The sequence below is a fragment of the Ambystoma mexicanum genome, chromosome 9 (assembly GCF_040938575.1).
Source record: "Ambystoma mexicanum isolate Mex_15411 chromosome 9, UKY_AmexF1_1, whole genome shotgun sequence".
Classification (NCBI taxonomy): Eukaryota; Metazoa; Chordata; class Amphibia; order Caudata; family Ambystomatidae; genus Ambystoma; species Ambystoma mexicanum.
The window spans coordinates 1,122,956,843-1,122,982,470 of NC_090931.1; positions in this window are offsets into that span (position 1 = coordinate 1,122,956,843).

Genomic DNA, 25,628 nt, shown 5'->3' on the forward strand with positions numbered 1-25,628 from the left:
TAGACCTATTTTCAAAAGCCTGGATTGATAAAGGTGTTAAGTTTACTGATCAAATAATCATGGGAGGAAATAGCCTTACAATAGAAGAATTTTAAATAAAATGTTCACCTCCAAGATTTACTCTCAATCAATATCTCAATTTAATTAATGCTTGTCTTGATGCTAGAAGTAGAAATTAACCAATTAATTGGTTGCTAATCCTACTAATCATGGAAACTCTTGATGCCACCAAAGCCTCTTGCCTCTCCAAAATATGAAGATGAGAGATATCCTTAATACAAAGTGGACATCCGATTTGCAATGAGAAGAATACTGTGATATACATTTTGATGATGAACTGTTGTCTAGAATTTGGATTCAAATTAAGAGTGTATCTGTTTCTGCAAATTTAACTCAAACCTTGCACTTGTTCAATCATAGAGCCTTTATTACACCAGTAAACTCTTTATATCCAAGATATCTAGCAATGATTTATGTTGGTCCTATCGATCAGCCACTGGATCCTTTAGTCATATGTTTTTTGATTGCTCTTTCTTTTTTTTAAATTAAAATGTGTTTGGTTTGTATCTTAAACCTTACATTTTCGATTCTACAAAAATACATTTATGGTTCTACAGAATTAATTAATCGTTTAGTCTTTTCCTTTAAAAACTCATCACTGTTCGGGTACTTTTCGGCAGCGATATCTTCCCAAAAATTGACCACCGTAGCGACCATTTTTCTATTGTTTCCCATCAAAATTTGGCTCCATCTTTCCTTGGGTTCCAGTTCTGAGGTGGCACTTTGATATTTGCCGCTATATATCTGTCGTTTCTGGTTAAGTGCCTCACATTCCATTAGGTTGTGGTATATAGTTTCGATTGTCCTGGCAATTAAGCACAATCAGCCAAAGCCAATAAATAGTGAGCAAAATAGATTTTGTTTACAGCTGTGTTTATAAATTGCTTCATTAGAGATTTGTGTAATCTCTGTTTCAGTACACTAAGCTTTATGCTTCGAGAATACTCTCACTGTGACTTCATCACAGTTGCATAGATGCAATACGCTATTTTCTGGATGTGATACTGACCATGTGAACATCCAGACAGCAGCAAGGAACTTTGTGGAATCCCATAAAAGCACACCAACAGCTGACCAGCAATCGACAGTGAGGGATTCTGGAGGGCCTGCCATTAAACCGGGCCAGCAGCCAACTGGGGAGAAAGTGTCTGGGGGTGAGGTTTTGGGCCGTCTGTTTCAGGAGGCTGCTTGTCCTCTGCCCTGCAATGACCCTAACGAACGGACAGAGGGGCACTCTCAAACAACAGGTCTACAAAACTCTGATGCTTGGGAAAATGACACTGAAGCCCCGTTACTAAGTGACAAGCATGTGCATTTTCAGCAGTTCCTGATGTTATTATTCAGGAAGATCCTATAGGCACATCAGTTGAAGAAGTTCTAAATATGGGTTTGATAAACCTCAGGTGTTTTGAAGAAGACCAGGGTCTTTAAAAGAACGCAAGCTGCTGTAATGAAGAAAACAAAAAACCTGTTCCGTGAATTGCAGAAAAATCAACATGCAAGAAGTTTCTTCAAAACCTTATTTTCAAGGTCAGCAGTTAAGGAAGCACTCAGATGGACTTGCTGGGAGTTAAAGGTGCCGTAAGTGCAGACTTTAATGATACTCAGTGTGACAGTTGGAAATGGGGGAAGGTTAGATATCGGTAAAGGCCTGGTACCAGCAGAGAATATAGGTCTGCCTATTATACCTTCTTCATTTGTTCAGGCACCTTTGGTGACAACGCCGTTTCATACTCCACCTCAGCCCTTGTCAACACATGCAAACATTGGCTTGGGCCACCCTACAGGGTTTGCCCATGATGCTTCTATTAATCCATGCCAATATTATGTTTCTACTCAGGCAGCAAGATCATCACAAGACCGTGGCCCTGTAGGCTCAACGGCCTAACAGGCCCTTTCTAAAAAAACAAAATCTTCCAAATGAATCTCTGTCGGTTGCTGCTGAAAGCGTGATTCTGAAAAAAACTGTGGCTCAGTGCTGAATCATTTGAATCACCTGTCACTTTTACAAGGGGTACCTACATTGGCTGCACTTAAGTCAGGAGATGTTGAAAGAGTGTTCCTTCCGGATCTGGCAAGACTTGATTGTGCAGTCATCATCCTAAAAACAAATTAGTGATGGATACTCTGATAAAGCAACAGGACAGTCTGCATTGTTTGGGATTTGACTTGCTGCCTTATCTTACTAAATCTGATCAAGAGAGACCACAGAGGAGTGGACAGAGTGGGGGTTAAAGTCATTTGCCTCATACCGGGCAGAGTTGATGTCCACGCGTTCTTGCCTAAAAAAGAAAATACTGGCTTTAGAAGAAAGCCGGGACTGGTCGGCTCGGGAGGATAGCTCAGGGGTAATATGCTCGCCTTGGAAGCAAGACGACACAAAGCTACACAGGTTTGATCCTCGGGCCGCACTCTGGGTATTAAGCACATTATACATAACCAATCATATCATATCATATCATGGCTATTTCCACAGATTATGCCCTAGAATATTGGCAATTTACTTAGTAATTTAGACTCAAAAGAAATATACTGTGTTCTTCCTCATACCTCTATTTTGATACTTCCATTTAACTTGCAAGGTCATACTCAATTATTTACAAACTGCGTATTATCTGTTATACTTAGAAACCATTCTATTTTGTTGTTACAGGAAACGTGGCTTAAACTGAAGCCAGCCTTTGATGGATTTGAGGTGGAGCACCAACCTGCTTGTCAGGGGATCATAGGCTGCCCCTATGGGGGCCTATTAACTATGATAAAAATGTCCCCTTATATTAGAGTGGTTTCTCAGTATGATCTAGATTTGGAGATTTGGCAACCCACATTAGATTCCTTGGCTCTTTGCATGTGGATGTTTTGGTGTTTAATATATACTGGAATGCGGGCATGGCGGCATTAGCCACAGTTTTAGACTCTATTTTACTTTGTGTAGCACAAAGGTACAATGTCGCTCTCTTGGCTCCCTTGGATTATGTGGTTGTGGCGGGTGACCTGAATTGTGTTTCACTGGGGAATGAGAGTCTAATATCCAAGGCAAAAAAAAAATCACAAAATGCTAAATTACAAGTTTTGGGAGTACTGTCTCACTGGTATGGGTCTTTTCCCGCTAAATGGCACTGTAAAGGGGGATGTTCCGGCAGCCACAACATGGTCAAATGGGAAGAGGGACTCTATCATTGATAATATCTTTGTGGATATGTGGCTGTTGGACAATTGTTCTCTTTTTAAAGTCACTAAAATGACATGCAGTGATCATTCCATCTTAACTGCTGCCTGTGACCCATTGACAAGGGGAACATCTAATACCCCTTCGTTGGCAGGGGGTCGCTCGGCCACTCTTAATACCCAGGGCACTCATCTTAAATGGTCAACAAATATACTTGCTAGAGTGAATCAATCACTTGTGAATATGTTTGGGGGAAAAATGACATAGAAAATTAAATCAGATCTCATGGCAGACAATTTTGGTTGTTTCATTTCCAGTGTCATCGAACCGAACATTCCCAGGAAGGGACAAGCACCCTCTACGCCATCATCCCATGTACATGTATATAACAGGGAGTGGGTCCTTAGACGAAGAAAATTGAGAGCCGGAAAGAGGCATATAAATAAAGACACCTCTATCTCTTCCCGGGAAAAATTACTCAAATTAAGAAACTTGACCAGGGCTATAAAAATGGGTTGCAAGGGTCCAAAATTCAAAGGCTCCAGTTAGATGGTGAATAAATGTTCGATGCATTGCTGGATAAATACTCCAGATTCTTTTGGACATTGATTAATGCCTCCGGTTACGTTCATCCGGGTAGACTGTCAATGCAGTCGCAGAGAAGGACTGGATTGACCATTTTGAGGCATTATATACCTTTAATAAGAAAAGTTAACCTGCAGAGAACGGTGTCAAATGACATACCTTTGGTTTTTGATCTCTCACAAGAGAGACTTGTGAAATTAATTGGTGCCATTGGTAACTGGAGGGCACCAGATCCAAATGGATTAACAAATCAACTCTTCAAGGCAAATCTGACAGTTTGGGCAGACATCCTTTCTATTCTATTTGGAGATATTATTAAGAAGGGAAAATATCCTTCCTCTTGGGAAAGGGCACACATTATTCCCATTTATAAAAAGGGAGATAGGTTTCAGCCAATGAATTACTGTCCAATTGTCATTCTGGACGCAAATTCTAAAATGTTGTCATGGTTGATACTGGAACATCTGTAGTCTTGACCCACTAGCCGAAATGGCAGACTGGCTTTAGAAAGGGGATGGGCACCCAACTGAACGGTTGTAATGCATCCAAGGGTAGGCTTGGGCAAAGGTGAGGGGAATCAGGTTTTCTTTGCTTCACTTGATTTAGCAGCAGCATTCGATGCAGTTGATTGCTCACTGTTGTGGGCAAAACTGAAGAAATGGATATTACATCGGGGCTGCTTAATCTACTGGTAGCACTTCACACTACTGGTAGCACTTCATACTAATTCAACAATTCATGTAACATTAAACCAGGAGGGTCATCTGTCATGCCCCGGTTAAAACACATAGAGGGGTTATGCAGGGGTGTATCTTGGCCCCCTTTAGTTACACTCTATATATGGCAGACATGGAACCTTTTTTACTATCTAGTGCCTTGGCAACTCCCAAAATTGCAAATATTAGGTTGCTGTGGACGGGTTACGCTGATGATTTCATTGTGTTTGATAATACTCCCATTGGCCTCCAAAGACGTTTGAATGGTTTTCTGCCTTTGCCAATAAAAACTCTCTAACCATCAATTCGGCCAAGACAAAGGTCATGCATTTGACAAATGGCAGGAAACAGACTACCTTTAAATGGCATGTGGAATCAAATCCGGTGGAGAGGACTGATTCTCTCGTTTATCTAGGCTTCAAGATTTTTTCCAAACCTCCAGCCACTCTAGTGAGATCATGGCTATTTCAAAAACTACAAAGCTATTAAATGAGCTACATAGGGTGGATTCAAAATATGGGAAATGTTCCTTATTGCCATGCGAAACACTTCTATGAAGGAAAAGTGGCACCCAAACTACTTTATTGGATAGAGATCTATGCTCCGACTGTACTGGACTATTTCCCATATCTTGAAGCCTTGATGTGGAGAAGAATCCTTAGCCCACCCCCCCCCCCCTCGATGCTTCAGACAATTATTCGGTATGAATTGGGTGTAACCTCCCTCAAGGCTCGAACATTTTGGAAATATCTATCTCTTTATTGGAAAATGCTGATGCCGATACCCAATTCATTGTGGTGCCACTTTGGGCAAGCTTGCGAAGAGGGGGGTATCTGTGTGGTGGGTGAAATTAAGAGCATCGCACACCTACTTTCGAGGGAATTGGCATGTACTGAGGGTGACCTGGAAGGCAATCCTGATAAAGTAAAGAAAGGTCTATATGCTTTACATTGGGCAAACATGGTAGATGAATTCCATGCTTATCCATCCCTAGGTCATTTAAAATATGACAAAAAAAAAATTGGAATTTTGTCTCCATATTTTTCAATATATGCCAGCAGATCCATGTGTTCCATCTTCTGAGATTTCGTCTGAATTTACTGTGTACAAAGGAAATTCTTTTGAGATATGGTCAGGATGATTCGGAAGGTGTCAAATGTAGATTCTGTAACCAGTCCAAACAAACCAATAGGCATTTACTGTTGGAGTGTGTAGCTCTGGAAACAGAAAGAGGAAGAGCACTTTTTAAGTTTAAAAAGGTTCAGTAATTGCTAATGGAACTATTGTGTGTCAGGCTAAACCACATCAATTTTGAATACAGTGTGTATATTCTATGAATCAATTCTTCAATGTAATGAATCTTAGAATTATTTCTAGATTTACATGTGGTAATAAGGGGGGAGATTATTTTTATTTTCTGTTCTAAATTCTTTAACTTAGAACATATCTGATGTAGCGGAATTCAAGTTTTCATTGTTTTAATTTCTTTTATATTTGGTTGAAAATTACTTTTGTGGCTAACATTTTTTTAAAAAGATTTATTAAAGGTTGGAACATATGCTAGTGACAGGGGCAGTAGGACAAAACATTCATATGTTTAACATTACGAGCCTAATGGAAGTACTTACGTAACAGCAATTTACATACAGTGGGCCGGGGGGGGGGGTTGAATGCAAGGGAGATGAGTTGAGCAGTCAGTTTGGCTGGGAGGGCACGCAGACTAATGGGGCTTCTTCCATTGCTAGCATATGGAGTATCAGGCTCATTTTGATGAGTTCCAGTACATCAATGACTTTAAAGTCTCAGGGAGAGCATTTCAGTTGTCTGTGAAAAATAGGGAAAAGGAGCAAAAGCAGAAAGAGGCGCATTGTTTTGGGGAAGGATTGCATAGAGACAAAGTGTAGAAAGTCAGATGGGTGAATACATAGAGATGCAATGAAAAATGTAATAGAAGGATTTAAGGATGAGTAGCAGGAACTTAAAGGGAGAGTGAGTTTTCATCTAGCGCGGTATCACTAGTTAGTGGTTGGGAGGATCTGGGTATGTTTAAAACAGTGCATATCACAAAGGCTGAGTCTGACTGTGGTGGCAGAGAAAAGAGATAAGATATGGGAAAGTAGGGTTGGTGTTAGATGCTTGAATAAAGAGGACCTCTGTTTATGAGGAGGTGAGCATGAAGCAGTGCAGTGCCATTCAGTGGCAGATTAGAGCAGAGGAGTCCAAAGAGGAAGATAGGCAAAGGAGACCAAGAGAGTTGCCTTGAGTGTCTGTGGGGTATGTACTTTGACTAGTGAGTTCTCAGTGAGTGTTGTCAGGTTGGAGCCGATGAATCTTAATAATATTAGGGAGGTAATCGTCACCCGTTATGATGGCAGGGTCATCAGCTAGGGGTGTTTCAAATAAGAGATCAGTATCAAGAGGAAGAGGTTGTTGACGCCAGTTGGGTAGTAGATGAGGATGACCTCGACCTGGGGTTGATCAATCAGATCGTCCTTGTGCATAAAATATGTTGGACAGTCTAAGTCCCTTCAATTTTACTAGCTGCATACTGTACTGGCCTTATGCAACAGAAAGGATATACATTACATATCCTTTTCTCAAGAGAAGCATATCTATCAGTATCAAATAGATTGGGCCTCATTACGACCCAGGCGGAAAACCATGGTGCTAGTAGCACCATGGGTCATGCCGGTAACTTACCGACTCCAGCCATGGAGAAAGGGGGAGTTACCACCCCATTACAAGGTTGGCGGGGCTGTAATTCCCCCTTCCTCCATGGCCCTTCCCCATTCCCATTTTTGCCCCATAGGGCTCAAAGGGAATGGGGAAGGCGCTAAGTCTGGTACCGCAAATTGCGGTACCGTACTTAGCACCAAGGTCCCTTTGCGGGTCCCTACTTTAACGGCTGGTGTAGACCAGCCGTTAAGGTCGAGTCCCGCAAAGGGACCTCGTAATCAGGCGCTAATGGGTTAACGGTGCCGCAGCCTTTTACGGCGCCGTTAACCCATTAGCGCCAGGGTCGTAATGAGGCCCATTGTCTCATAGTCTCATCATTTAGTGATTCAATTCCATTCCAATTAAAATAGTTCTCCCAGCATTTGGGAAACTCCCATATTCTTCCAAATCCAAAGGTTCACTGTCAGAAAATGATCTCCACTAAACAAATTAATAATTTATTCTTCGATTATCCATTTTCTATAAGAATGAAGGCTTGTGCATCGACATACAATAAATCAGCTTAATCATTTAGGGGCCGATTCATGGAACAAATGTGTGCCGGAAAAAAAGTGGTGCAAGCAGGCGCAAGCGTGAAAAAGGAAGCACACGCGCAAGCGTGCGATTCATGGAAGTCCCTGCATGTGTCTTTCTCGGGATGTGCGCCAAACCCATGCGTGGCGCACACGGGCCCACACGTCATTGCAACATCCCGAACGCCGTGCGAGACGCACACAGGGAAAGCGCACAACGTCTGCGCACACAACAAAAAGTGGGCGGGACACGGGGCGTAACACGCGGAATGAGGAACAACGCATAAAAAAGAAGGCGTAACTGGGGAAGTACTGCAGGGAAATACACGGAACACCCACACACACACGAACAACCTGTATTCATGGATTCGAATACAGGAAACCCGCGCACGGCAAAAGACGCGCATAGGCGTCAACGCGTCCGCCACAAGAAGGCAGGCAGAAGCATCCCCGCACACAGTATAAAAGTGCGCGCAAACAACAAACACGTATATACAGCTACGATGAATGCCCCATTTGTCGCAGCACTGATTGTGGGACACCGCAGGAGGAGGAGAATAGCCAGGGCCCACATTTTTTTACCCCAGACCAGCCTTTTTGGGATGCCTGACAACCATGTCTATGGGAGGTATAGGTTTCCACCTCATATCATCCTAGACCTCGTCAGGGAGTGGGAAGATGACCTTATATCCCCCACCCTGTGCTCCCAAGCATTGAACCCCTTGGAGAAGGTTCTCAATTTCCTGCATTTTTTGGCCACTGGGTCATTTCAGCAGACTACTGCCATAGTAGGTGGGGTCTCACAGGCCACACAGTCAAGCTGCCTACACCAGGTGTTGGCAATCATCACTGCACGCCCCTCAGTCCGCAGGCACATATACATGCCCAGAACACCCACAGAAAGGCAGGCTGTAGTCCAGGACTTTTACAGGGTGGCACACTTCCCCAAAGTGCTTGGTGCCATAGATTGCACCCATGTGGCCCTACGTACACCTAGGGCCACTGAGCACATCTATCGAAACCGCAAGCACTGGCATTCCATCAACGTGCAGGTTGTATGCAATGCTAAAGGAATCATCACCTCTGTCTATGCAAACTATCCTGGCTCCACCCATGACAGTTTCATATACAGAATGTCCGCCCTGAGCTGGGCCCTGGAAGATGGGCAGCATGGTGACACATGGCTGCTAGGTGAGTACAAATGCCTGTGCACATGCATGCAAGTCACACACAGACAATACCCAAACCCTAATAATCTCAACTATTATCACCTCCCCAGGGGACAGTGCCTACCCTCTGAGCAACCACATGATGACGCCAATCCGGAACCCCACCACACCACGCCAGGTAAGATACAACGATGCCCATATTGCAACCAGGGGCATAGTGGCGCGCACATTCGGAGTGCTCAAGTCACGCTTCTGCTTCCTTGACCGCTCTGGTGGGCAGCTACTATATGCACCCCCAGCAGTGTGCAGGATCATTGTGGCAGCATGTGTCCTGCACAATGTTGCAACACGGCGGGAGGTACCGGTGGACATGGTGGTGCCCCCACATCCCCAACCACAGGCACAGGCGCTGCCCATGGGAGGGGACAGGGCATGTGGAGAGGCAGCCCGGACCCAGCTTGTGACCACATTCTTCACCTAAACTCCCACCCTGCGGAGTGCACACAGTCCTGGCACATACCAGGTGACAATCGATGATGACAAAGAGACAGTCAACTGGCACAACCTACCACCCTGAGAATGTTGCCACGGAAGTGCTTCATTGTGTGCATCCCTAGCTACTTAAACATAACCAATCCTGTGTGACCAAAAGGAACACATGCAAGGTGTGTATCACACACCCCTGCAAAACAGTCCATCACAATCCCTGGTATGTCACCCAAACCCTCCCAAACCACATCACCCTTGTCTGTTAAACCATCACATGGCATGCAATAGCAAAAGGCCAACACATGACCAATAATATACAAAGTGACATGTCATAAATGATAACTGCCATGAGGCAATGAGGTCTGACATGGAATCCAATGAAATGACTGACCAACAACCTCCCACACATACAAAGTCAGACACAAATGCTTTCCAACAGTCGTAGCATGAACACAACACTGAATGCCCGTTGACATGCACATTGGGCATGGCAAAATCCAGACTCCCAAACCCGTGTGCTGTGTGTGTCTCCTGCAACACACTGCTCAGCACACAGCACTTTGAGCAGCCATTGTGTTGCAGATACACCTTGAGCATCACATGAAAAAGACTAATGAAATGTAGAACCAAATTACGCATGTACAGGGTACCCGAATGGCAATAGATCATGTGCTGCATGGACACCGCGGGCATGAGAATGCAATCTGTGTGCACCTGTGGCCATGGAAGTGTGGATGTACGTGTGGTGGATCATTGTGCAACTGTGTGTGTCATTAGGGACATGCACTCAAAATATGCTTGTGAAATCAAGTGACCCTCAGTGTCCTGTACACATCACATGTGAACATTGGCCATGTGAACACCCAGCATGTCAAACCACACCAATCCCCTGACACCTGAAAAGTAAAGACAACACAGGAACACGCATTGAGCAGCACAACACATCATGTACACAGTACCCCACAATTACAATGTCAGAGTGCCCAAAACACTGTATGCCAAGCCAACTGTCCAACAACAAAATGGCCTCCCTTACATATCACTGTGACCTTCTGAACAACTGTCACTGGGGCATGTAGCCTTCTTCCTACAAGTCTACCTGGCCACAGGATCACCCTACCCCTTGGTCTCCATGTTCCAGCTTGCATGTAAATAGGGTTCAGCCCCCTCAGAGTCCTCCTTGACTGCTAAAAATACCAAATTGCATAGAACTCCAAGTAGGCAAACCCACAAACCAGGGAAAAAGGCTGTAAGCACCAAAAAACCCTGGAAGAGTCTCCAGTAGATGACTTGAAGTAGCAGGAAATGTCAAAGCACATGTACAAGCACAATGATAGACCAACTAAGGTAGCACAGTTGAACAATGGTCCAACAGGATGGGTACCATTTACGGTACATTACATACAATGATGATGCAACAACTGATGGGTAGTGTCACAGCTCCGGTGTCCAGGCGCAGGAGTAGCACGAACCAACCACCCCCTCCGTGGTCTGGCCGCCTGCAAGGTCAAACTAACACAGGCCTCTGAGACCCCGGCGGGGAAGGAGGGTCAGGAATATGTTGCATGGACAGGCATTGTCATTCAGGATAACCGGAAAGAGGGGCAGGAGAGTGGATGTGGATTTGCAAGGGAAAGTAAGCAAAATACAACTAATCACAAAAACACATACTCAATTAGAGAAAACATGTTCATCATGCACATTGTACCAAATTAGTCAAATGCAAGCCAAAGAGACACTTATCTCTGGGGGTGAGTGCTGGCCTCCTGCCTGCACACTCTCAGGTCCGGTAACAGGAGCACTTCAATGCTGCAAAGAGAGGGTGAGTTACTGATCTAAATGTGTGTTTACAACACACACACACAACCCCATCCATGCCCCAAATAAAGTGACTTCTCCACAAACAAACACCCCTGTCTGCTGCCATGTACCCATACGTTAGCTTGGCCCACCGATGGTACATACACTGTCAATGCAGTAAGGCCGGCGCATGTGGCTGCGCAGGAAATGGAAGACCAATGGGTCAAGAATCAGACATGATAGAATGGTCCCTGGGTGAGCTGCAAGACGTGTATAGCAAGGTGCAACTTCAGTACAAGTTGTGTTTTGGCCGCCGCAGATTCAAATAGCCAGTGCACGTGGCAATTGGCACATGCAAATGACATGTACTCACCACGAGTCTGAGCCTCGCTGGTCGTCCCTGTGCGCTGCATCAGTTTCTGGCTAGGAACGCTACTACCCTAATTACTCAGCTTCAATGGAGCAGGGGTTACTGGAGGATATGTTTGATGGCCACTGCGTGTGCCCCTGACAACTTGCAAAGGCAATTGGCATTTTGCCCTCAACGCATGTCAGCTGTACTGTGTGCTTCCCCAAAAATTCCTGGAAAACCTCCCCAGCAGTGGTGCTACTTAGCATCCATGCGCAAGTGGCCTGGTGGAAGGTAGTCTGCGTTGTGGGCCCTTGTGTTGCTCACCTTGGCAGGAGCTCCTGGAAACACGTCTGCTTCTGTCGGACGTCTGAGCACAAGCCCTGTGCATCTGCTTGCGCACACATCCACTCGTCTGCACCACCGACCGTGGCCAGTTTCCTGGATTAGTCGTCCCTGTGTCTGCTGGAAAAGGTAGTCTGGAGGCTCATCTTCCTGCAGAAAGGGCATTAAACAAAGCAATAAGGCTGGAAAGTTCCCTGTGTGTGTGTCTACATGCTGGTTGTCACTGGGCCAGGTTACAGAGCTACATCCAAACTCCTCCCACCATCTGTGTCACTTTGACAGGTCAAGGGTGCAGGCTACTGTCTACAGCATGAAGTGCATCAAGCACATATACAGGTAAGAAAATAACATACATCACAATCCACATCAATTCATGGAGAAATCAATCACATACTCAACCAAATTCATCACAGACATGGGGTGGATGAAACGCAACCAATCCCCACTAGGGGTGTTAACACAAGTAGTACAGCAGCAGACAGGCCAAAGCGAGCCCATGGATAAGGGAAGCAGGAGTGGCCTATGTGAGTCAGGACCCTAAGCTGCAAACACATACACAAGACAAGCTTGAAGGGCCCAGCTGGAACAGACAGTGGATGCTTTCAAAAGCCACAAAGCACCACACCATCACATGAAAGCACAGTAGACAAACAGTATCAAACTATATTAACTAATTAAACTAACAATGAACAACCTACATAACCTAATTAAAATAACTATCAAATAGTCAATATTAACTAACTAAACTAAAAGCAAAAATCAAAAATGGCCACATACGCCTGGGGGGGAACCCAGGAGGGGGGAGTTACAGGGTGCACCTCAACACCCATATGCGATGATGTTGAGACAAAAAAAAAAACCTCCATGGGCTCAACGCCTGCACAGCATGACCTGTGTGGGAGATATCTCGTCGTCCGAGTCTGCCTCATCCTGAATTGGAGGACGTGGGCCAGGAGCCTGACCACGCCTAGGCACAGCTTGCCCCTCATCGGCAGCAAGTATGCCGGACGGGTGAGCCTGGTTCTGTGTGGCAATGACACGCAGGTCTGCATGCAGAACCTCCCGTGATACACGTGCTTCCTATTGCAAGGTAACACGTGTAACACAGAGTTCTTCCTGCATGGTCTGGCTGGACAACTGATGCACCTCCCGGCAAGCACGTAGCTCAGCCGAGATGGTACACTCAAGCTGCTCAAACCTCTCCTCTGACCGCACCCTCTGGGACGTCAAGAGGGCACCCAGAGTGGATCTGAGGGACTGATACTCAGCCCTCAGGGCCTCCATGTGTGCCTCTGCGTGAGCAGTAATTGCTTGATGCAGAGACAACATTTCAGCCTGGCGTGCCCTGTCAGAGGCTGCCATGCCCAGCCTGAGCGAGGGGGCCATGGACTGCGCCGCCTGCCGCTGGAGAAGCACCTGCCTAGCAGGGGGGAGCACGGATTGGGCCACACGTTCCATGCTCACAGCGATGTTATCAAGTGCTGCCCCCTGACGTTCTGAATTTGCAGTCATGTCTTGCTCCCACTCAGTATACCTCGGTGGCACGTGGCCCCCGCGTTGCTGGGCTTGACACCGGCAGGACCCAAGGACGGGGTGTCCTCGTTGGGTTGGCCCCGCCACGGCTGCACGACTACATGCCCCCGTCTACGTGATGCCCCGGCACATCAGCGACTGGTGTGGAGGGTGACCCTGCATCCCGATCCACCACAGGCAGAGGTCCCACCACTGTCTGGCAACTCTGTGCAGGTGTCGCAGTAAGATGAGTGTCCACATCAGAATCACTCACCCCTGACGTATGGACCTGATGCACATACAACTCAACATGGTCGTCAGAGTGGTCATCTGGGCTGGACTCATTGCCAGCCAAAGACAAGATGGACTGTAGCACACGTGGGTTCTCGTGGTCTACCACCCCACGACCCCCACTTGTGCCGGGTTGCGGTTATGATAACAACCCTGTGCCTGGCATGATAACACCATCCTCTGCCTCCATTGCGTCATCATCTGAAAAGTGGAGAGAAAAAAACATTAGTACACATGTTAGAAGCACTTAACACAGTCACACATGGACATCACACAGACAGCCAACACATGAAGCAGACATGTCACACACAAAAGAGAACCTGCCATGCATGCCTGGTCAATTTGACATTGCATCAGTGAGTACGCATGTAGAACGGTGTTACATGACTCCGAAGTGGGTTGATGCAGTGCAGAACATGTGTACGTTACTAACTATCTACATGAACAAGTACTTCATGATGTGCATCAAAACACGTGAAGGCAGTGCATGGGCAAGTTCAGGCATCACGTGCAATGTACATGCAATGGGTTGCATGGCTACAAGCAACCCCCCCCCGAGTGAAAATGCAGGGATGCCTTGCATGGTGGCAAAAGGGTGACCAGAGACCTGTGTATTGGCAGCCAGTGTTGACCAGCATCAATGGCATCATCTGAGTAAACTGACAACACAGCAGATGATGATGGGACAGTAAGCAGGACACATGACGAACCCTCAGTAGTACACTCATGTGTGCAAAACCCACTACACCAGTTGGACAGAGTCAGTGGGCCTGAAACTGGGGGAGGACTGTGCCCCATACAGACGGTGATACCAAGGACTGGGGCAGAGTGGCCATGGGATGGATGGTGGAATGGCATGAAATGTCGGTCACCCTGGACATGTACTACAATGAGCATCCAGTCAAGGACACGTAGGGGGACGGGTGGAATGCACATGGAGCATGAATGGGCAATCTGGTCCCTGCGGAGCATCTGCCATCTGCACAGTCCAAGTGAGACACCCTGCATGAAGGACAGAGGATGTACCCCACTGCATGTGTCTGGCAGGTTGGCTGGTGGAAGTTAGCATGTACACAGGAGGCTTGAACAGGCCATTGCATTACTGCAAAATGATGCACAACAGTGCAATGGTGAAATTGGGGTGCAGGGGGGGTAGAGGGGCAAGGGAGCATGCCTACGTGGAGTACCCACATGCAGGCAGGGGACACATGCACCTCAGTCATGCAATGACATAGTCCCAGTGCTGAGAGGAAGGACACCCCAGGCTACATGGGGCTTTCATTTCATTTGTTGGGCTCATGGACCCTGGTTTCAATTTCTGTAAATAGTTGGACTGTGGATTTCTGCACAAATATTATTTTACTTCACCATGGATCAATGGATTTTAAAATTTAGGTTTCCTTTGGATTTGCTATGGTGGACAAGGAGTTTTCACTGACTTTATTTTGGATGACTTTGGATTGTGACTTCATGATTTTTTTTTTTTTTTGGACATGCATTCTGTTTTTGGATTAATATTGTTTTCATGCTTTGATTCCATTTGCTTCATTTTGTGCACAATACATTTTGATTTCTTACTTCCATGTGTGGTATTCGCTCATTGGTTTACTGCATGTCACAATGTGGGTTTGCACAATCACTGGCACACAGTGTGTGTGACGGACATGTGTTGATGTGCATAGTTGACTTTTGGTTTGTGACAAGGAATAGGCCTTTCAGTGTGGGGTGGATGGAAACTTTTTTTGTGTCTCAGGACTGGGGTGGTTTGCAGTGGGATTTTGGTGGACATGAGGCCCATGAATGTGCATCTTTACGACATGTTGGGTGGGGACATGTGTCGGGGCCTGCTGGCAGGTGCCCGTCAATGCAGGGTGGGTGGGAGTGCAGGAGGACATGTGTCAGGGCCTGCAGGCAGGTGCCCGTTAATGCTGGGTGGGTGGGGGTGCAGGGGGACATGTGTCGGGGCCTGCTGGCAGGTGCCCGTCAATGCTGGGTGGGTGGGGGTGCAGGGGGACATGTGTCGGGGCCTGCTGGCAGGTGCCCGTCAATGCTGGGTGGGTGGGGGTGCAGGGGGACATGTGTCGGGGCCTGCTGGCAGGTGCCCGTCAATGCTGGGTGGGTGGGGGTGCAGGGGGACATGTGTCGGGGCCTGCTGGCAGGTTCCCGTCAATGCTGGGTGGGTGGCGGTGCAGGGTGACATGTGTCAGGGCCTGCTGGCAGGTGCCCGTCAATGCTCGGTGGGTGGTTGTGCAGGGGGACATGTGTCAGGGCCTGCTGGCAGGTGCCCCTCAATTCAGGGTGGGTGGGGGTGCAGGGGGACATGTGTTGAGGCCTGCTGGCAGGTGCCTGTCAATGCTGGGTGGGTGGTGGTGCGGGAGGACATGAGTCGGGGCCTGCTGGCAGGTGCCCGTCAATGCAGGGTGGGTGGGGGTGCAGGGGGACATGTGTCGGGGCCTGCTGGCAGGTGCCCATCAATGCAGGGTGGGTGGGGGTGCAGGGGGACATGAGTCGGTGCTCACTGGTGCATGGTGACATGTGGGCTGGCTGGGGGGCATGGCCAGGGTGGACGGGCTGCCTACGGGACATGACCAGGGGTGCAGGGTAGACCCTGTGGTGTGGGCTGTCTGCAGGGGCTGGGGAGGGGGTACAGGGCACACCTGGGAGGACACACACTGCAAAATCACAGTTGGAACTCCCTGCACACCCCTCAGAATACACACACCCCGCTTGCACAGGGCCTATCGCGTGTGATTCTCCACGCGCACCCCCGAAATACACGTACCCCGCTCGCACAAGGACTGTCGCGTGTGGTTCTCCACGCGCAACCCCGAAATGCACATACCCCGCTCGCACAGGGCCTGTCGCATGTGATTCTACACGCGCACCCCCGAAATACACGTACCCCTCTCGCACAGGGCCTATCGCGTGTGTTTCTCCATGCGCACCCCGAAATACACGTACCCCACTCGCAGAGGGCCTGTCGTGTGTGATTCTCCATGCGCACCCCCTAAATACACGTACCCCACTCGCACAAGGCCTGTCGCGTGTGATTCTCCATGCGCACCCCCGAAATACACGTACCCCGCTTGCACAAGGACTGTCGCGTGTGATTCTCCACGCGCAACCCCGAAATGCACATACCCCGCTCGCACAGGGCCTGTCGCATGTGATTCTACACGCGCACCCCCGAAATACACGTACCCCTCTCGCACAGGGCCTATCGCGTGTGTTTCTCCATGCGCACCCCGAAATACACGTACCCCACTCGCAAAGGGCCTGTCGTGTGTGATTCTCCATGCGCACCCCCTAAATACACGTACCCCACTCGCACAAGGCCTGTCGCGTGTGATTCTCCATGCGCACACCTGAAATACACGTAACCCGCTCGCACAGGGCTAATCGCGTGTGATTCTCCATGCGCACCCCTGAAATACACGTACCCTGCTCGCATAGGACCTATCACGTGTGATTCTCCACGTGCACCCCCAAAATACACGTACCCCGCTCGCACAGGGCCTGTCACGTGTGATTCTCCACACACACCCCCGAAATATATTGTATGCTGTTCCACTGTCCTGTGCGCCATGTATGGGATTTGTGTGCGTTCATGGCGCAGGGGCGGGTTTGGTGGCGTAACTGGCGCTGCTGCAGGTCCGCTGCGCCACTCTGCGCCACGGCTCATTTTGGATTTTAGAATCCATGAATACGCTGTACGCGGAAATGGATTTTGGCGCACGCGGCTGGTGCAGACTGTTTTCCACTTCCCTAATAGATGGTGGTGAAAAGTTGAACGGAGTTAAAGACTCCGGGATAGGGTTGTTTACAATAGGGAGAGGGTTTGGTTACACATTGGATTGTAAATTAGCTTGTTTGTCATTCATTTTGACTTGTAGGGTGGCGATTTTACCAAGGAGTGCGTTTTGGATATTAGTGCACTAAGTGCACCAAGTGCTATCTTTGATGCAAGTGTCAGGAGCCGAGACAGGGGTTTCCAGTTCTTTTAAGATTCTGAAAAGTTCTTTAGTGTTGGATTTGGCATGCTCAATACGTTTGTTGTAAGTCTCTTTTTTAGCCTGAAGCATAGCTTCCTTATAATTTAAAGTTGCTAGGATGATGCTAGATTTATTAGCTTCTGAAGGGTTACTTTTCAAATGAGACTCAGCGATACGTTTTTCTTTGCGTAGAGTTCTGAGTTGGGGTGTGAACCACGAGTTAAGGTGAGCTTGAGGTTTAGAAGTTGGGCACATGGTGGTAATACCGGCATTTATTTTTGGGACAGGTATCCTGTAAATTTGACTCATTCCTCATTGCTCTTCTAAGTTTCAATACATGAAACATTCATGTATAATTTGAAGAGTACGATCCTCAAAGACGACCTTCATGCCCCTGACATGGATGACCTCTTGATCTGGAATATTGGACGTAGTACGCCAACAGCCATTTCTTCTGCCATTCCAACTGACATGGCGCATACGCAAACTGATGCGCATGGTGTGGACACTGAGAGATCGGCACAGATGGCCTCCACTTCCGAATTGAGGGTATTAGAGTTGCTCCCCCAAATGATCCAAACATCTAATAATTTAGTGAGGGATACTCTACCACAGACACAGACATTGGACTATACCATTTCAACCTCTTCAATGAAGCGTCATATTAACCAAATTGTCAACCAAAAAAAATGAAGGTCTTGAACTTGAATGAATTGGCAAATGTCTCATGGACAGTTAGTCCCATTCAGCAAAATCCATTGCTTGATTCGGACTCCAATATCTCACACAGACGTCTAGATCTTTCCTGTGACCCACAATCGTCTGTTCACCATAATAAAGATTGAGTCCATACAGGGAACCCTGATCAACAAGACAATGTTCTTTCTCCTTCAATTACAGCAATAACACCTCATTGCTCTTGATTTGAACCAGGTCAAAGACCGTGCTTGCGAAGTCCACATGGAAATCAAAGCTGTAGGAATCAATCTCCTGTGAAAAACCCTCTACCTGATTTTCCTAACTCTCAAAAGTCTTCACTTTCAGCTTTGAGTTTTGTGTTAAATTCCTACTAAAGAAGTGAGCAATTTTGACTCTTCTCCTACTCGCTTGAATGGAGCTAAACTCACCCAATTTCAGCAAATTGTGTCGCGAGTCTCTGCGAATTAAAAGGCACATAGAGACTGCATGAATAATTTAGCAAATGATTTCAATTCTTACAAATTAAGCAACGATTGTATATGGTCTGAAATTAAATCGACACTCGTGGCCCAAAATAACACTGACATCATCTCCTCAGTTACCATCTTTCAAAGATGATACCCCACTATCTGCATCTGCTATGGAAGAATTCATTTATCTGGCACAGATGGTTGATGAGCAAGCCCTGTCTGATGGGGCATCCACTAACCTCACCCTCAATTCACCGAATATCTTAAATGCCTCTCTTCATCCAAAATAAAAAACAGGTCAGTCTAGTACAGACACTTTGAATTCCTCTCCCACACAAACCATGTTTGGCATCTGCTGATGACCAGCCCTCTCCTAATAAAGATATGCCAAAAAAAAGGAAAAAGAAAAAGAAAAATCTCAAGCAGGCACCACATATAAATGATGATGTGGATCATCACCACATTCCAAAAGTAGTAAACAAAAGACAGATGGGAAAAATATTTTTTTCAAAGCTCTTGATAACATTTTATAAGAATCAGATAAAAAGACCAAAAAGTCGAAGGGAGCGAAACTGACAGTAAAGAAACCTTGCCTGTAGGCAGAAGAGGAAGTACAGAGGTCTGTGTTTCCTGACTTGGGCACAAGCCCTCCCAATGCTTCGGAACAAAGGAATGCTAGAGCTAAATCTACGACAGCCTCGCAAACTGATACACCATTATCTCAAGAGATTCCTCCTGCAAAACCTGTTACATTAGCCCCATATTCTGCAGAATAAAACATCTCAAAGCTATGGACAAATCTGCAAAGACTTATTTAATGCATGATCCCACTCCAGTTCGATCTACGTCAATGGCGTCAGAGCTACCTATCAGTTGTCCACCATCATCACTCATACAAATTTCTAAATCCCTTGATTTACTGTTGCCAGATAAGCCATTTGCTGCTCCCAAATTATGACTTAAATAACTTAATAAAAAAAAGCAAATGGCACTAAATCGTAGTGTCATTCTTTCTTGCACTAAACAGATCTCAGACCTTTATTTTGTCTCTTCTAATGACATTGACAGACTGGCTATTCCTTACGAGAACAGCACTTCCAACTCTTCCACATTTGCCTCGGAATGGAAATCTCAATGGTCCATCCAGATCGATTACTGAAGGAAAATCTACCATCTCACCTGGTAATCAGATCCCTAACATGGAAGCAATTTGCCCCCAAACAAGGTGTAATCGATGTAAAGCATGACAAGTCCAAGTTATTGTCCTGACTACCGGGCATCATTACTGAAGTCTTTCATCATCTCAATGTCTCCGAAAATACACTCTGGGTAAAAGACTGTGTCAAGCCCTTAAGTTGGAATACGTGTGGCCCTTTGTCATTCAGACTTAGGGACACCAGGGAGAAGATTTTCTCAGAGTTTGACTTTGTCTTTTTCCATGATAATTGGCTCAAGACTGAGATATTGCTGGATGGTTTCAGTATGATCTTCCAATTAGCAATTTGTCCGAATGGTGGCCATCCCTCTGGTGGTCACATGAATGCAGTTCGCAATTCAATAGGATTTGATGTTCTGTGCCTTAGTGAGGACACCCGTGGTAGTCTTGCCCTTAGATGTAGGATTGCATGGGGTCCAGTAACTCACGGCCTACTTTTACTTAATATATACTGGAATCCGGAAACCTGCAAACTCTCCTCTTTTTTTATCACTTTCCGTGGCCAATGACCTGGGCAACATTAATGCCCAGCACTGCCTCAAAATCTTTCCTGCCTGCTGCATCCGTAAATAAAACTACTATTTTTTCGCTGCCTTATGTGGTGATGTCCTTTTGCCACTCCGTGGCTCTTCAATTCAATGCATCTTGCAAAGATGTGTCCCTGTGGTATTACCGCAGCTGCAAAGTGTATTTATTTATTTTTTCATTTATACAGCATGCACAAACCTGAAGGCATCGAGGCGCTGTTACAGGTACCAGTTACATGTGGCAGTTTTACAGTTGGATACGTTGCTGAAAATCCTTCCCATTTGGTTTGCCTTGTTCTTGTGGGGTGATGAGCTAAGTAACAAGGAGCTGGCAGTGTGTTCAGATAATATAGCAGTGGTACAAGTATTAAACAAAGGGGCCACAGCATACCAATGAGTATTTGAAGTTCTAAGGGCAATCACACAGAAAGCACTGAGGCACTGCATTGAAATGAAGGCAAGGCATAATGAGGGCAACGAGAATGATGTGGCTGTTGCTTTGTCTCGCTTTCAGTTGGACACTTTCAGGCAACTGAGACCAGGCGCGGAACAAGTAATGACCCCAGTACCAAGAGAGGTATGGAAAATCTTGGAAGAACAAGAAAATAAATGAATTTACATCACTGCATGGCGGGGGTTCATTCAGAGACAGCACAACAGCTGTGAAGAAATAATGAAGGAAGGTATTGCAGCAGCAGGGTGAGACCCAACAGAATATGGCACCCAGTCTTTCCTCATAGGAGCAGCAACAACCGCATGGATGGGGGTTTAAGTCCAGACAGTTCAGAAAGTTGGGCTGCTGGACATCACAATGCTACAAAAAGTATCTAAGGGAACACTTGATCTAACAAAATCATTTTCTTAACATGTGAAGAACCCTAGAGGTCAGCATGGATTATAAGGCACTCCTTTGTGACACGGACTGGGAGGCAGCTGCAAGACACAGGGAAAGGCTTACATTTCAGGAGAACAATCACAGCCAGGTGGGGTTAACCAGGCATGTTATGGGAGGATATCCATGATAAACTGTCAGATTTAGCTGGCTTCAGGGATCCCCCTCTCCCAGTATTTGGTAACACACTCTGGGGGCAATGGCCGGTCAAACTGGGGAGAAGACAGCTAACTTATGACATGTACCCATCTACATCTAGCATAGTGCAATGTTGGAGGGTGACAGAAATCTTTGTATCTGAAATACTCACAAGAAGCCAATGGCGGGGAAGCAACTCCAACATGGCAATTGGCATAGCCAGAAGAAAGCTGAATGAGGGATTGGCGGGCTTCTGCAAGGGCAGTGGTCATTAAGCATGGGGGAATACAATTAAGCAAGCTGGAATTGTTTCACAAAGATGGGGTGCATATGAAGTGAATGAAACTGTTTTCAGCAGATATACAAAAAAGAGAGGATGTAAGTGAGGTTCTTTTGGGGGAACCTGAACGGCCTTATACCCACTCAGTTGTGGTGGCATAGGTCAGGGAGGAAGCAGCCTTCAGAAGAAAAAGGAGAAGGCAGCAGCCTTAATGGCCACAGGTTCCATTTACACAGATCTGGGCTTTTGGACTGAAACCAGTAACGCTGGCGCAAAGGGAATAGCTCCTCCTGACCTCATAGTGCCCGAAAACACACATATGAGGGTTTTTTTTTCATATTATTTGTTGTCAATAATAAAGGCCTACTGCCAGAATTTGTTTGACATAATCATGTCTCATGGTGATAATTTCAGTGTTTACCATTCGCCTTATGCCACTACTCAGCCTATTGCATAGCTGACATCCTGCTCTGAACACATGTTCGGTTATGCAGGCTGAGCAATATTATTGGCCACCACCCCTGCTTAGAGTGCTAAAAGAATGCTGAGACGGTGCAAAGGGTCCTAGCCAACCCCAATCAATATCGACCTAAGAATTTGATCTCTGTAAGGCAATATTTGTACATAAAAACAAAACCTTTCCTTCCACATCACCTGCCTTTGAGGTGAGATAGGGTACAATAGCAGCAAGGACATGTCCTACTTTGCTCCAGCTGCTTGAGGATAATGTTAGTGGCAATACATAGAAAAAGGAAGGAGAACTGGGCTGTGACCTTAGGGTGTTGCTTCTGTCCTGTCCAAAGTCATCCTATTTTTATGGAACCAAAAGAGAGTATATCCATTGTCAGCACGTTTCTCCTGTACCACAATGCTCGTAATCAGGCCCAAACCTCCTATTTTTTAAAACAAATAATTAGTTGGAATTCCATTGCAACTAGAAAGTACCTAATTGAGTAAATAACCCACACAAGATTTCATGCTGTACTTTCTATGTACCTTATGTGGCAAATATACAATGCCATCCTAACTCATAGTTAGGTGGCATTTTAAAAATAATTGGTTTTTAACACAGCATATAATGTTACCACAAAGCTCATAACAAGGTTTCAAAATTACAAATATCAGGATACAAGATTAACTAGGAGTCGGTGAGTTACTGACACCTAACATGGGCCAACATGCAATCACGACATATTTATATCCAATAAATACTAGTATCTGCATGGATCTTATTTATTGAAACATTTTATTTGAAATGCTACTTTCTTTCAAAACCATTATTTTAAGATGTTGTAGCCATCCGTAGGAAATATGAAGATTGAAAACCCATGAAAGTCTGTTTAACAGCGCAAACAAAATGTGCAACTTCTGAGTTCCTGCAAATGCATGAAGGCATTAACCTTCTGTAATGGCGCGCTCCAATCAGTGAGAATTATTCAGCCATTGCGATGGTATGCAGTAGATGAAGAATGCGGCATAACAACGTGCCAAAATGATCACCAAGAAACGTGCCTCCATTACCTTTGTCATGTCCTGGCAAGGACACAGTTAACTGAGCGTCTGCGCTCCGTCACTGGAGGTGCCAGCGAATGGGACTTGGCTTGGCGAGTAAGGGGCAAAACTATAAGGGAAGGAAGATGAATGTGAATGTCCTCATGGAGGCATGTATGCTTCCATTAATGAATTCATGAATTGTATTGAATTGTACTTTATGTTTGCTTCTGATTGTAAACCATGCCCGTGCGAAACTTTGGAATAGTTGGAAGGGTAGCCTTGTCAAATCAAGTATCAAGTTACTCATTTTTAGGTGTTCTTGTCCCTATCGATTCTTGTTGAATTTATGGAATATATGAAATGATAATTTGCCTCCTTGTATCTTAACACATCACTATGTAATTTATTGGTATTTTTCTATCATGTCTCTGCTTTTATAGTATTTGTACTGAAATAAATGCATGCAGCTGGCGCATGTGCGTTAGGATATCCCGCGCTCAGGCAGTTGACCAGCAAGAGAATGAAGAGTGGTTTACTACGTTCTCTGGCTCCGTGTGATCTTTCCCTCTGCACTGGGGTTAACACTCACCTTCCTTCAGTACCTGCAGCTTCTTCATGCCAGTTTTCACACGAAGGACAGGACAATGGCGACGAGGATGGGATCACACTAAATGCAACCCAAGTGCATGAAACTCCCTGACACCTGCATTTTTAAGGCCTCCACAGGGACCATCACTTCCCATGATCTCAGAAAGTGACCTAAAGGAAGAAGATGCACGCAGAGCAGCAGCTTTTCGCCAACCTGGGCTGTTTGATATGAATGATCAGCAAGCTCTAGGACCTTGCTGAGAGACGTGGATGAGAGGATTTGAAAACTATCTGTACGCACATGATGAAACTGCGCCCGACAATTTTGCCAGAAGGCTGCAAGTGAATCTAGTCAGAGATGAGGTAGAAGACCTCATACCCAGGTTGCCGCCAGAGGAAGTTAAGACTTATCCAGGCCTCAAAAAAACGCTGAGTGCGTATTTTGACCCTCAACGTTAACATCGACCATGAAAGACACCTTTTCAGCATGACGTGCCAACTGATGGGTTAATCAATGGAAGCCTTTGCCAACTCGTCTTCGCAAATTGGTGTACACTGCGAGTTTCACACGTTCTCGAACGAAGAGGCCATTTAACTGAGAATCACAGAAGGATGTGTGTTATCGTCATTTAGGAAAAAGTTGCTCAGAGAACCTCTCCCACTAGCTACCATATTGCAAATGGCCTGGTCAAGGGTGGACGCACAAACTTTGCAGATTGAAACCTCCAAAGTTCCTGGGAAGGAGCAGATATATCAAATATCGTCATTGGCTTGAGGGGGACCTGCTGGCAGCCATGTATTCAGAAGACCTACATCACCTGGAAGATGCTATCGATGTGGTCTTCCGTTTCCCCATCAAAAGGCAGTGAAATGTCCTGCATTTGGACGTGCGTTTACCAATTGCGGCTGGGAAAACCACTTGGCCAATGTCTGCAATGCTTCACCTGGACGATCGCTGGGGTACAGCTCTACAAGGACAACAAGAGTTCAGTGCTTGCAACAGTGGTCCAAGGGGAGAAAACGCTATGAGGCGAGACCTCGTGCACAATGTGAGACAAATGACAGAAAGGTCTCCTTCGCTCTCAACCCCCAGAGAACCAACTCAGCGCGATTATGCCAAAACAATGAACAGCGTGATGACCCCGCCTGAAGGCAACCTCAACCTACTAATAGAAGATCACAGATCATCAGGCTAAATTCCTCATCGACACTTGAATCACTCCCGCTGAACATCATGTGTGTGTCAGAATACTGCAAAATGACATCTACGCCATGGCTAAAAGCATATGACTTGAAGGTTTCCCAGTACGCAGCAAGAGGGCCGGTACAAAATCACAGGAAGTTCTCCACAACAGTACGATACAAAGATCTTTCCCGCTCCACTGGGGTTAACCCTCGCCTTCCTCCCGTGCCTAGAGCATCTTCATGCCAGTTTTCACATGAAGGACAGGACAACCTTTACCATGAATAGCTGTGTATATAATTTTTCCTAAACTAAATGTAACAATGGTGTGGAACTGCAAGCTTACAGGCCGATTCATGGAATAATTAGCGCGGCGCAAGTGGGCAAAAACGTGCGAATCGCAGTGGAATAGTGAA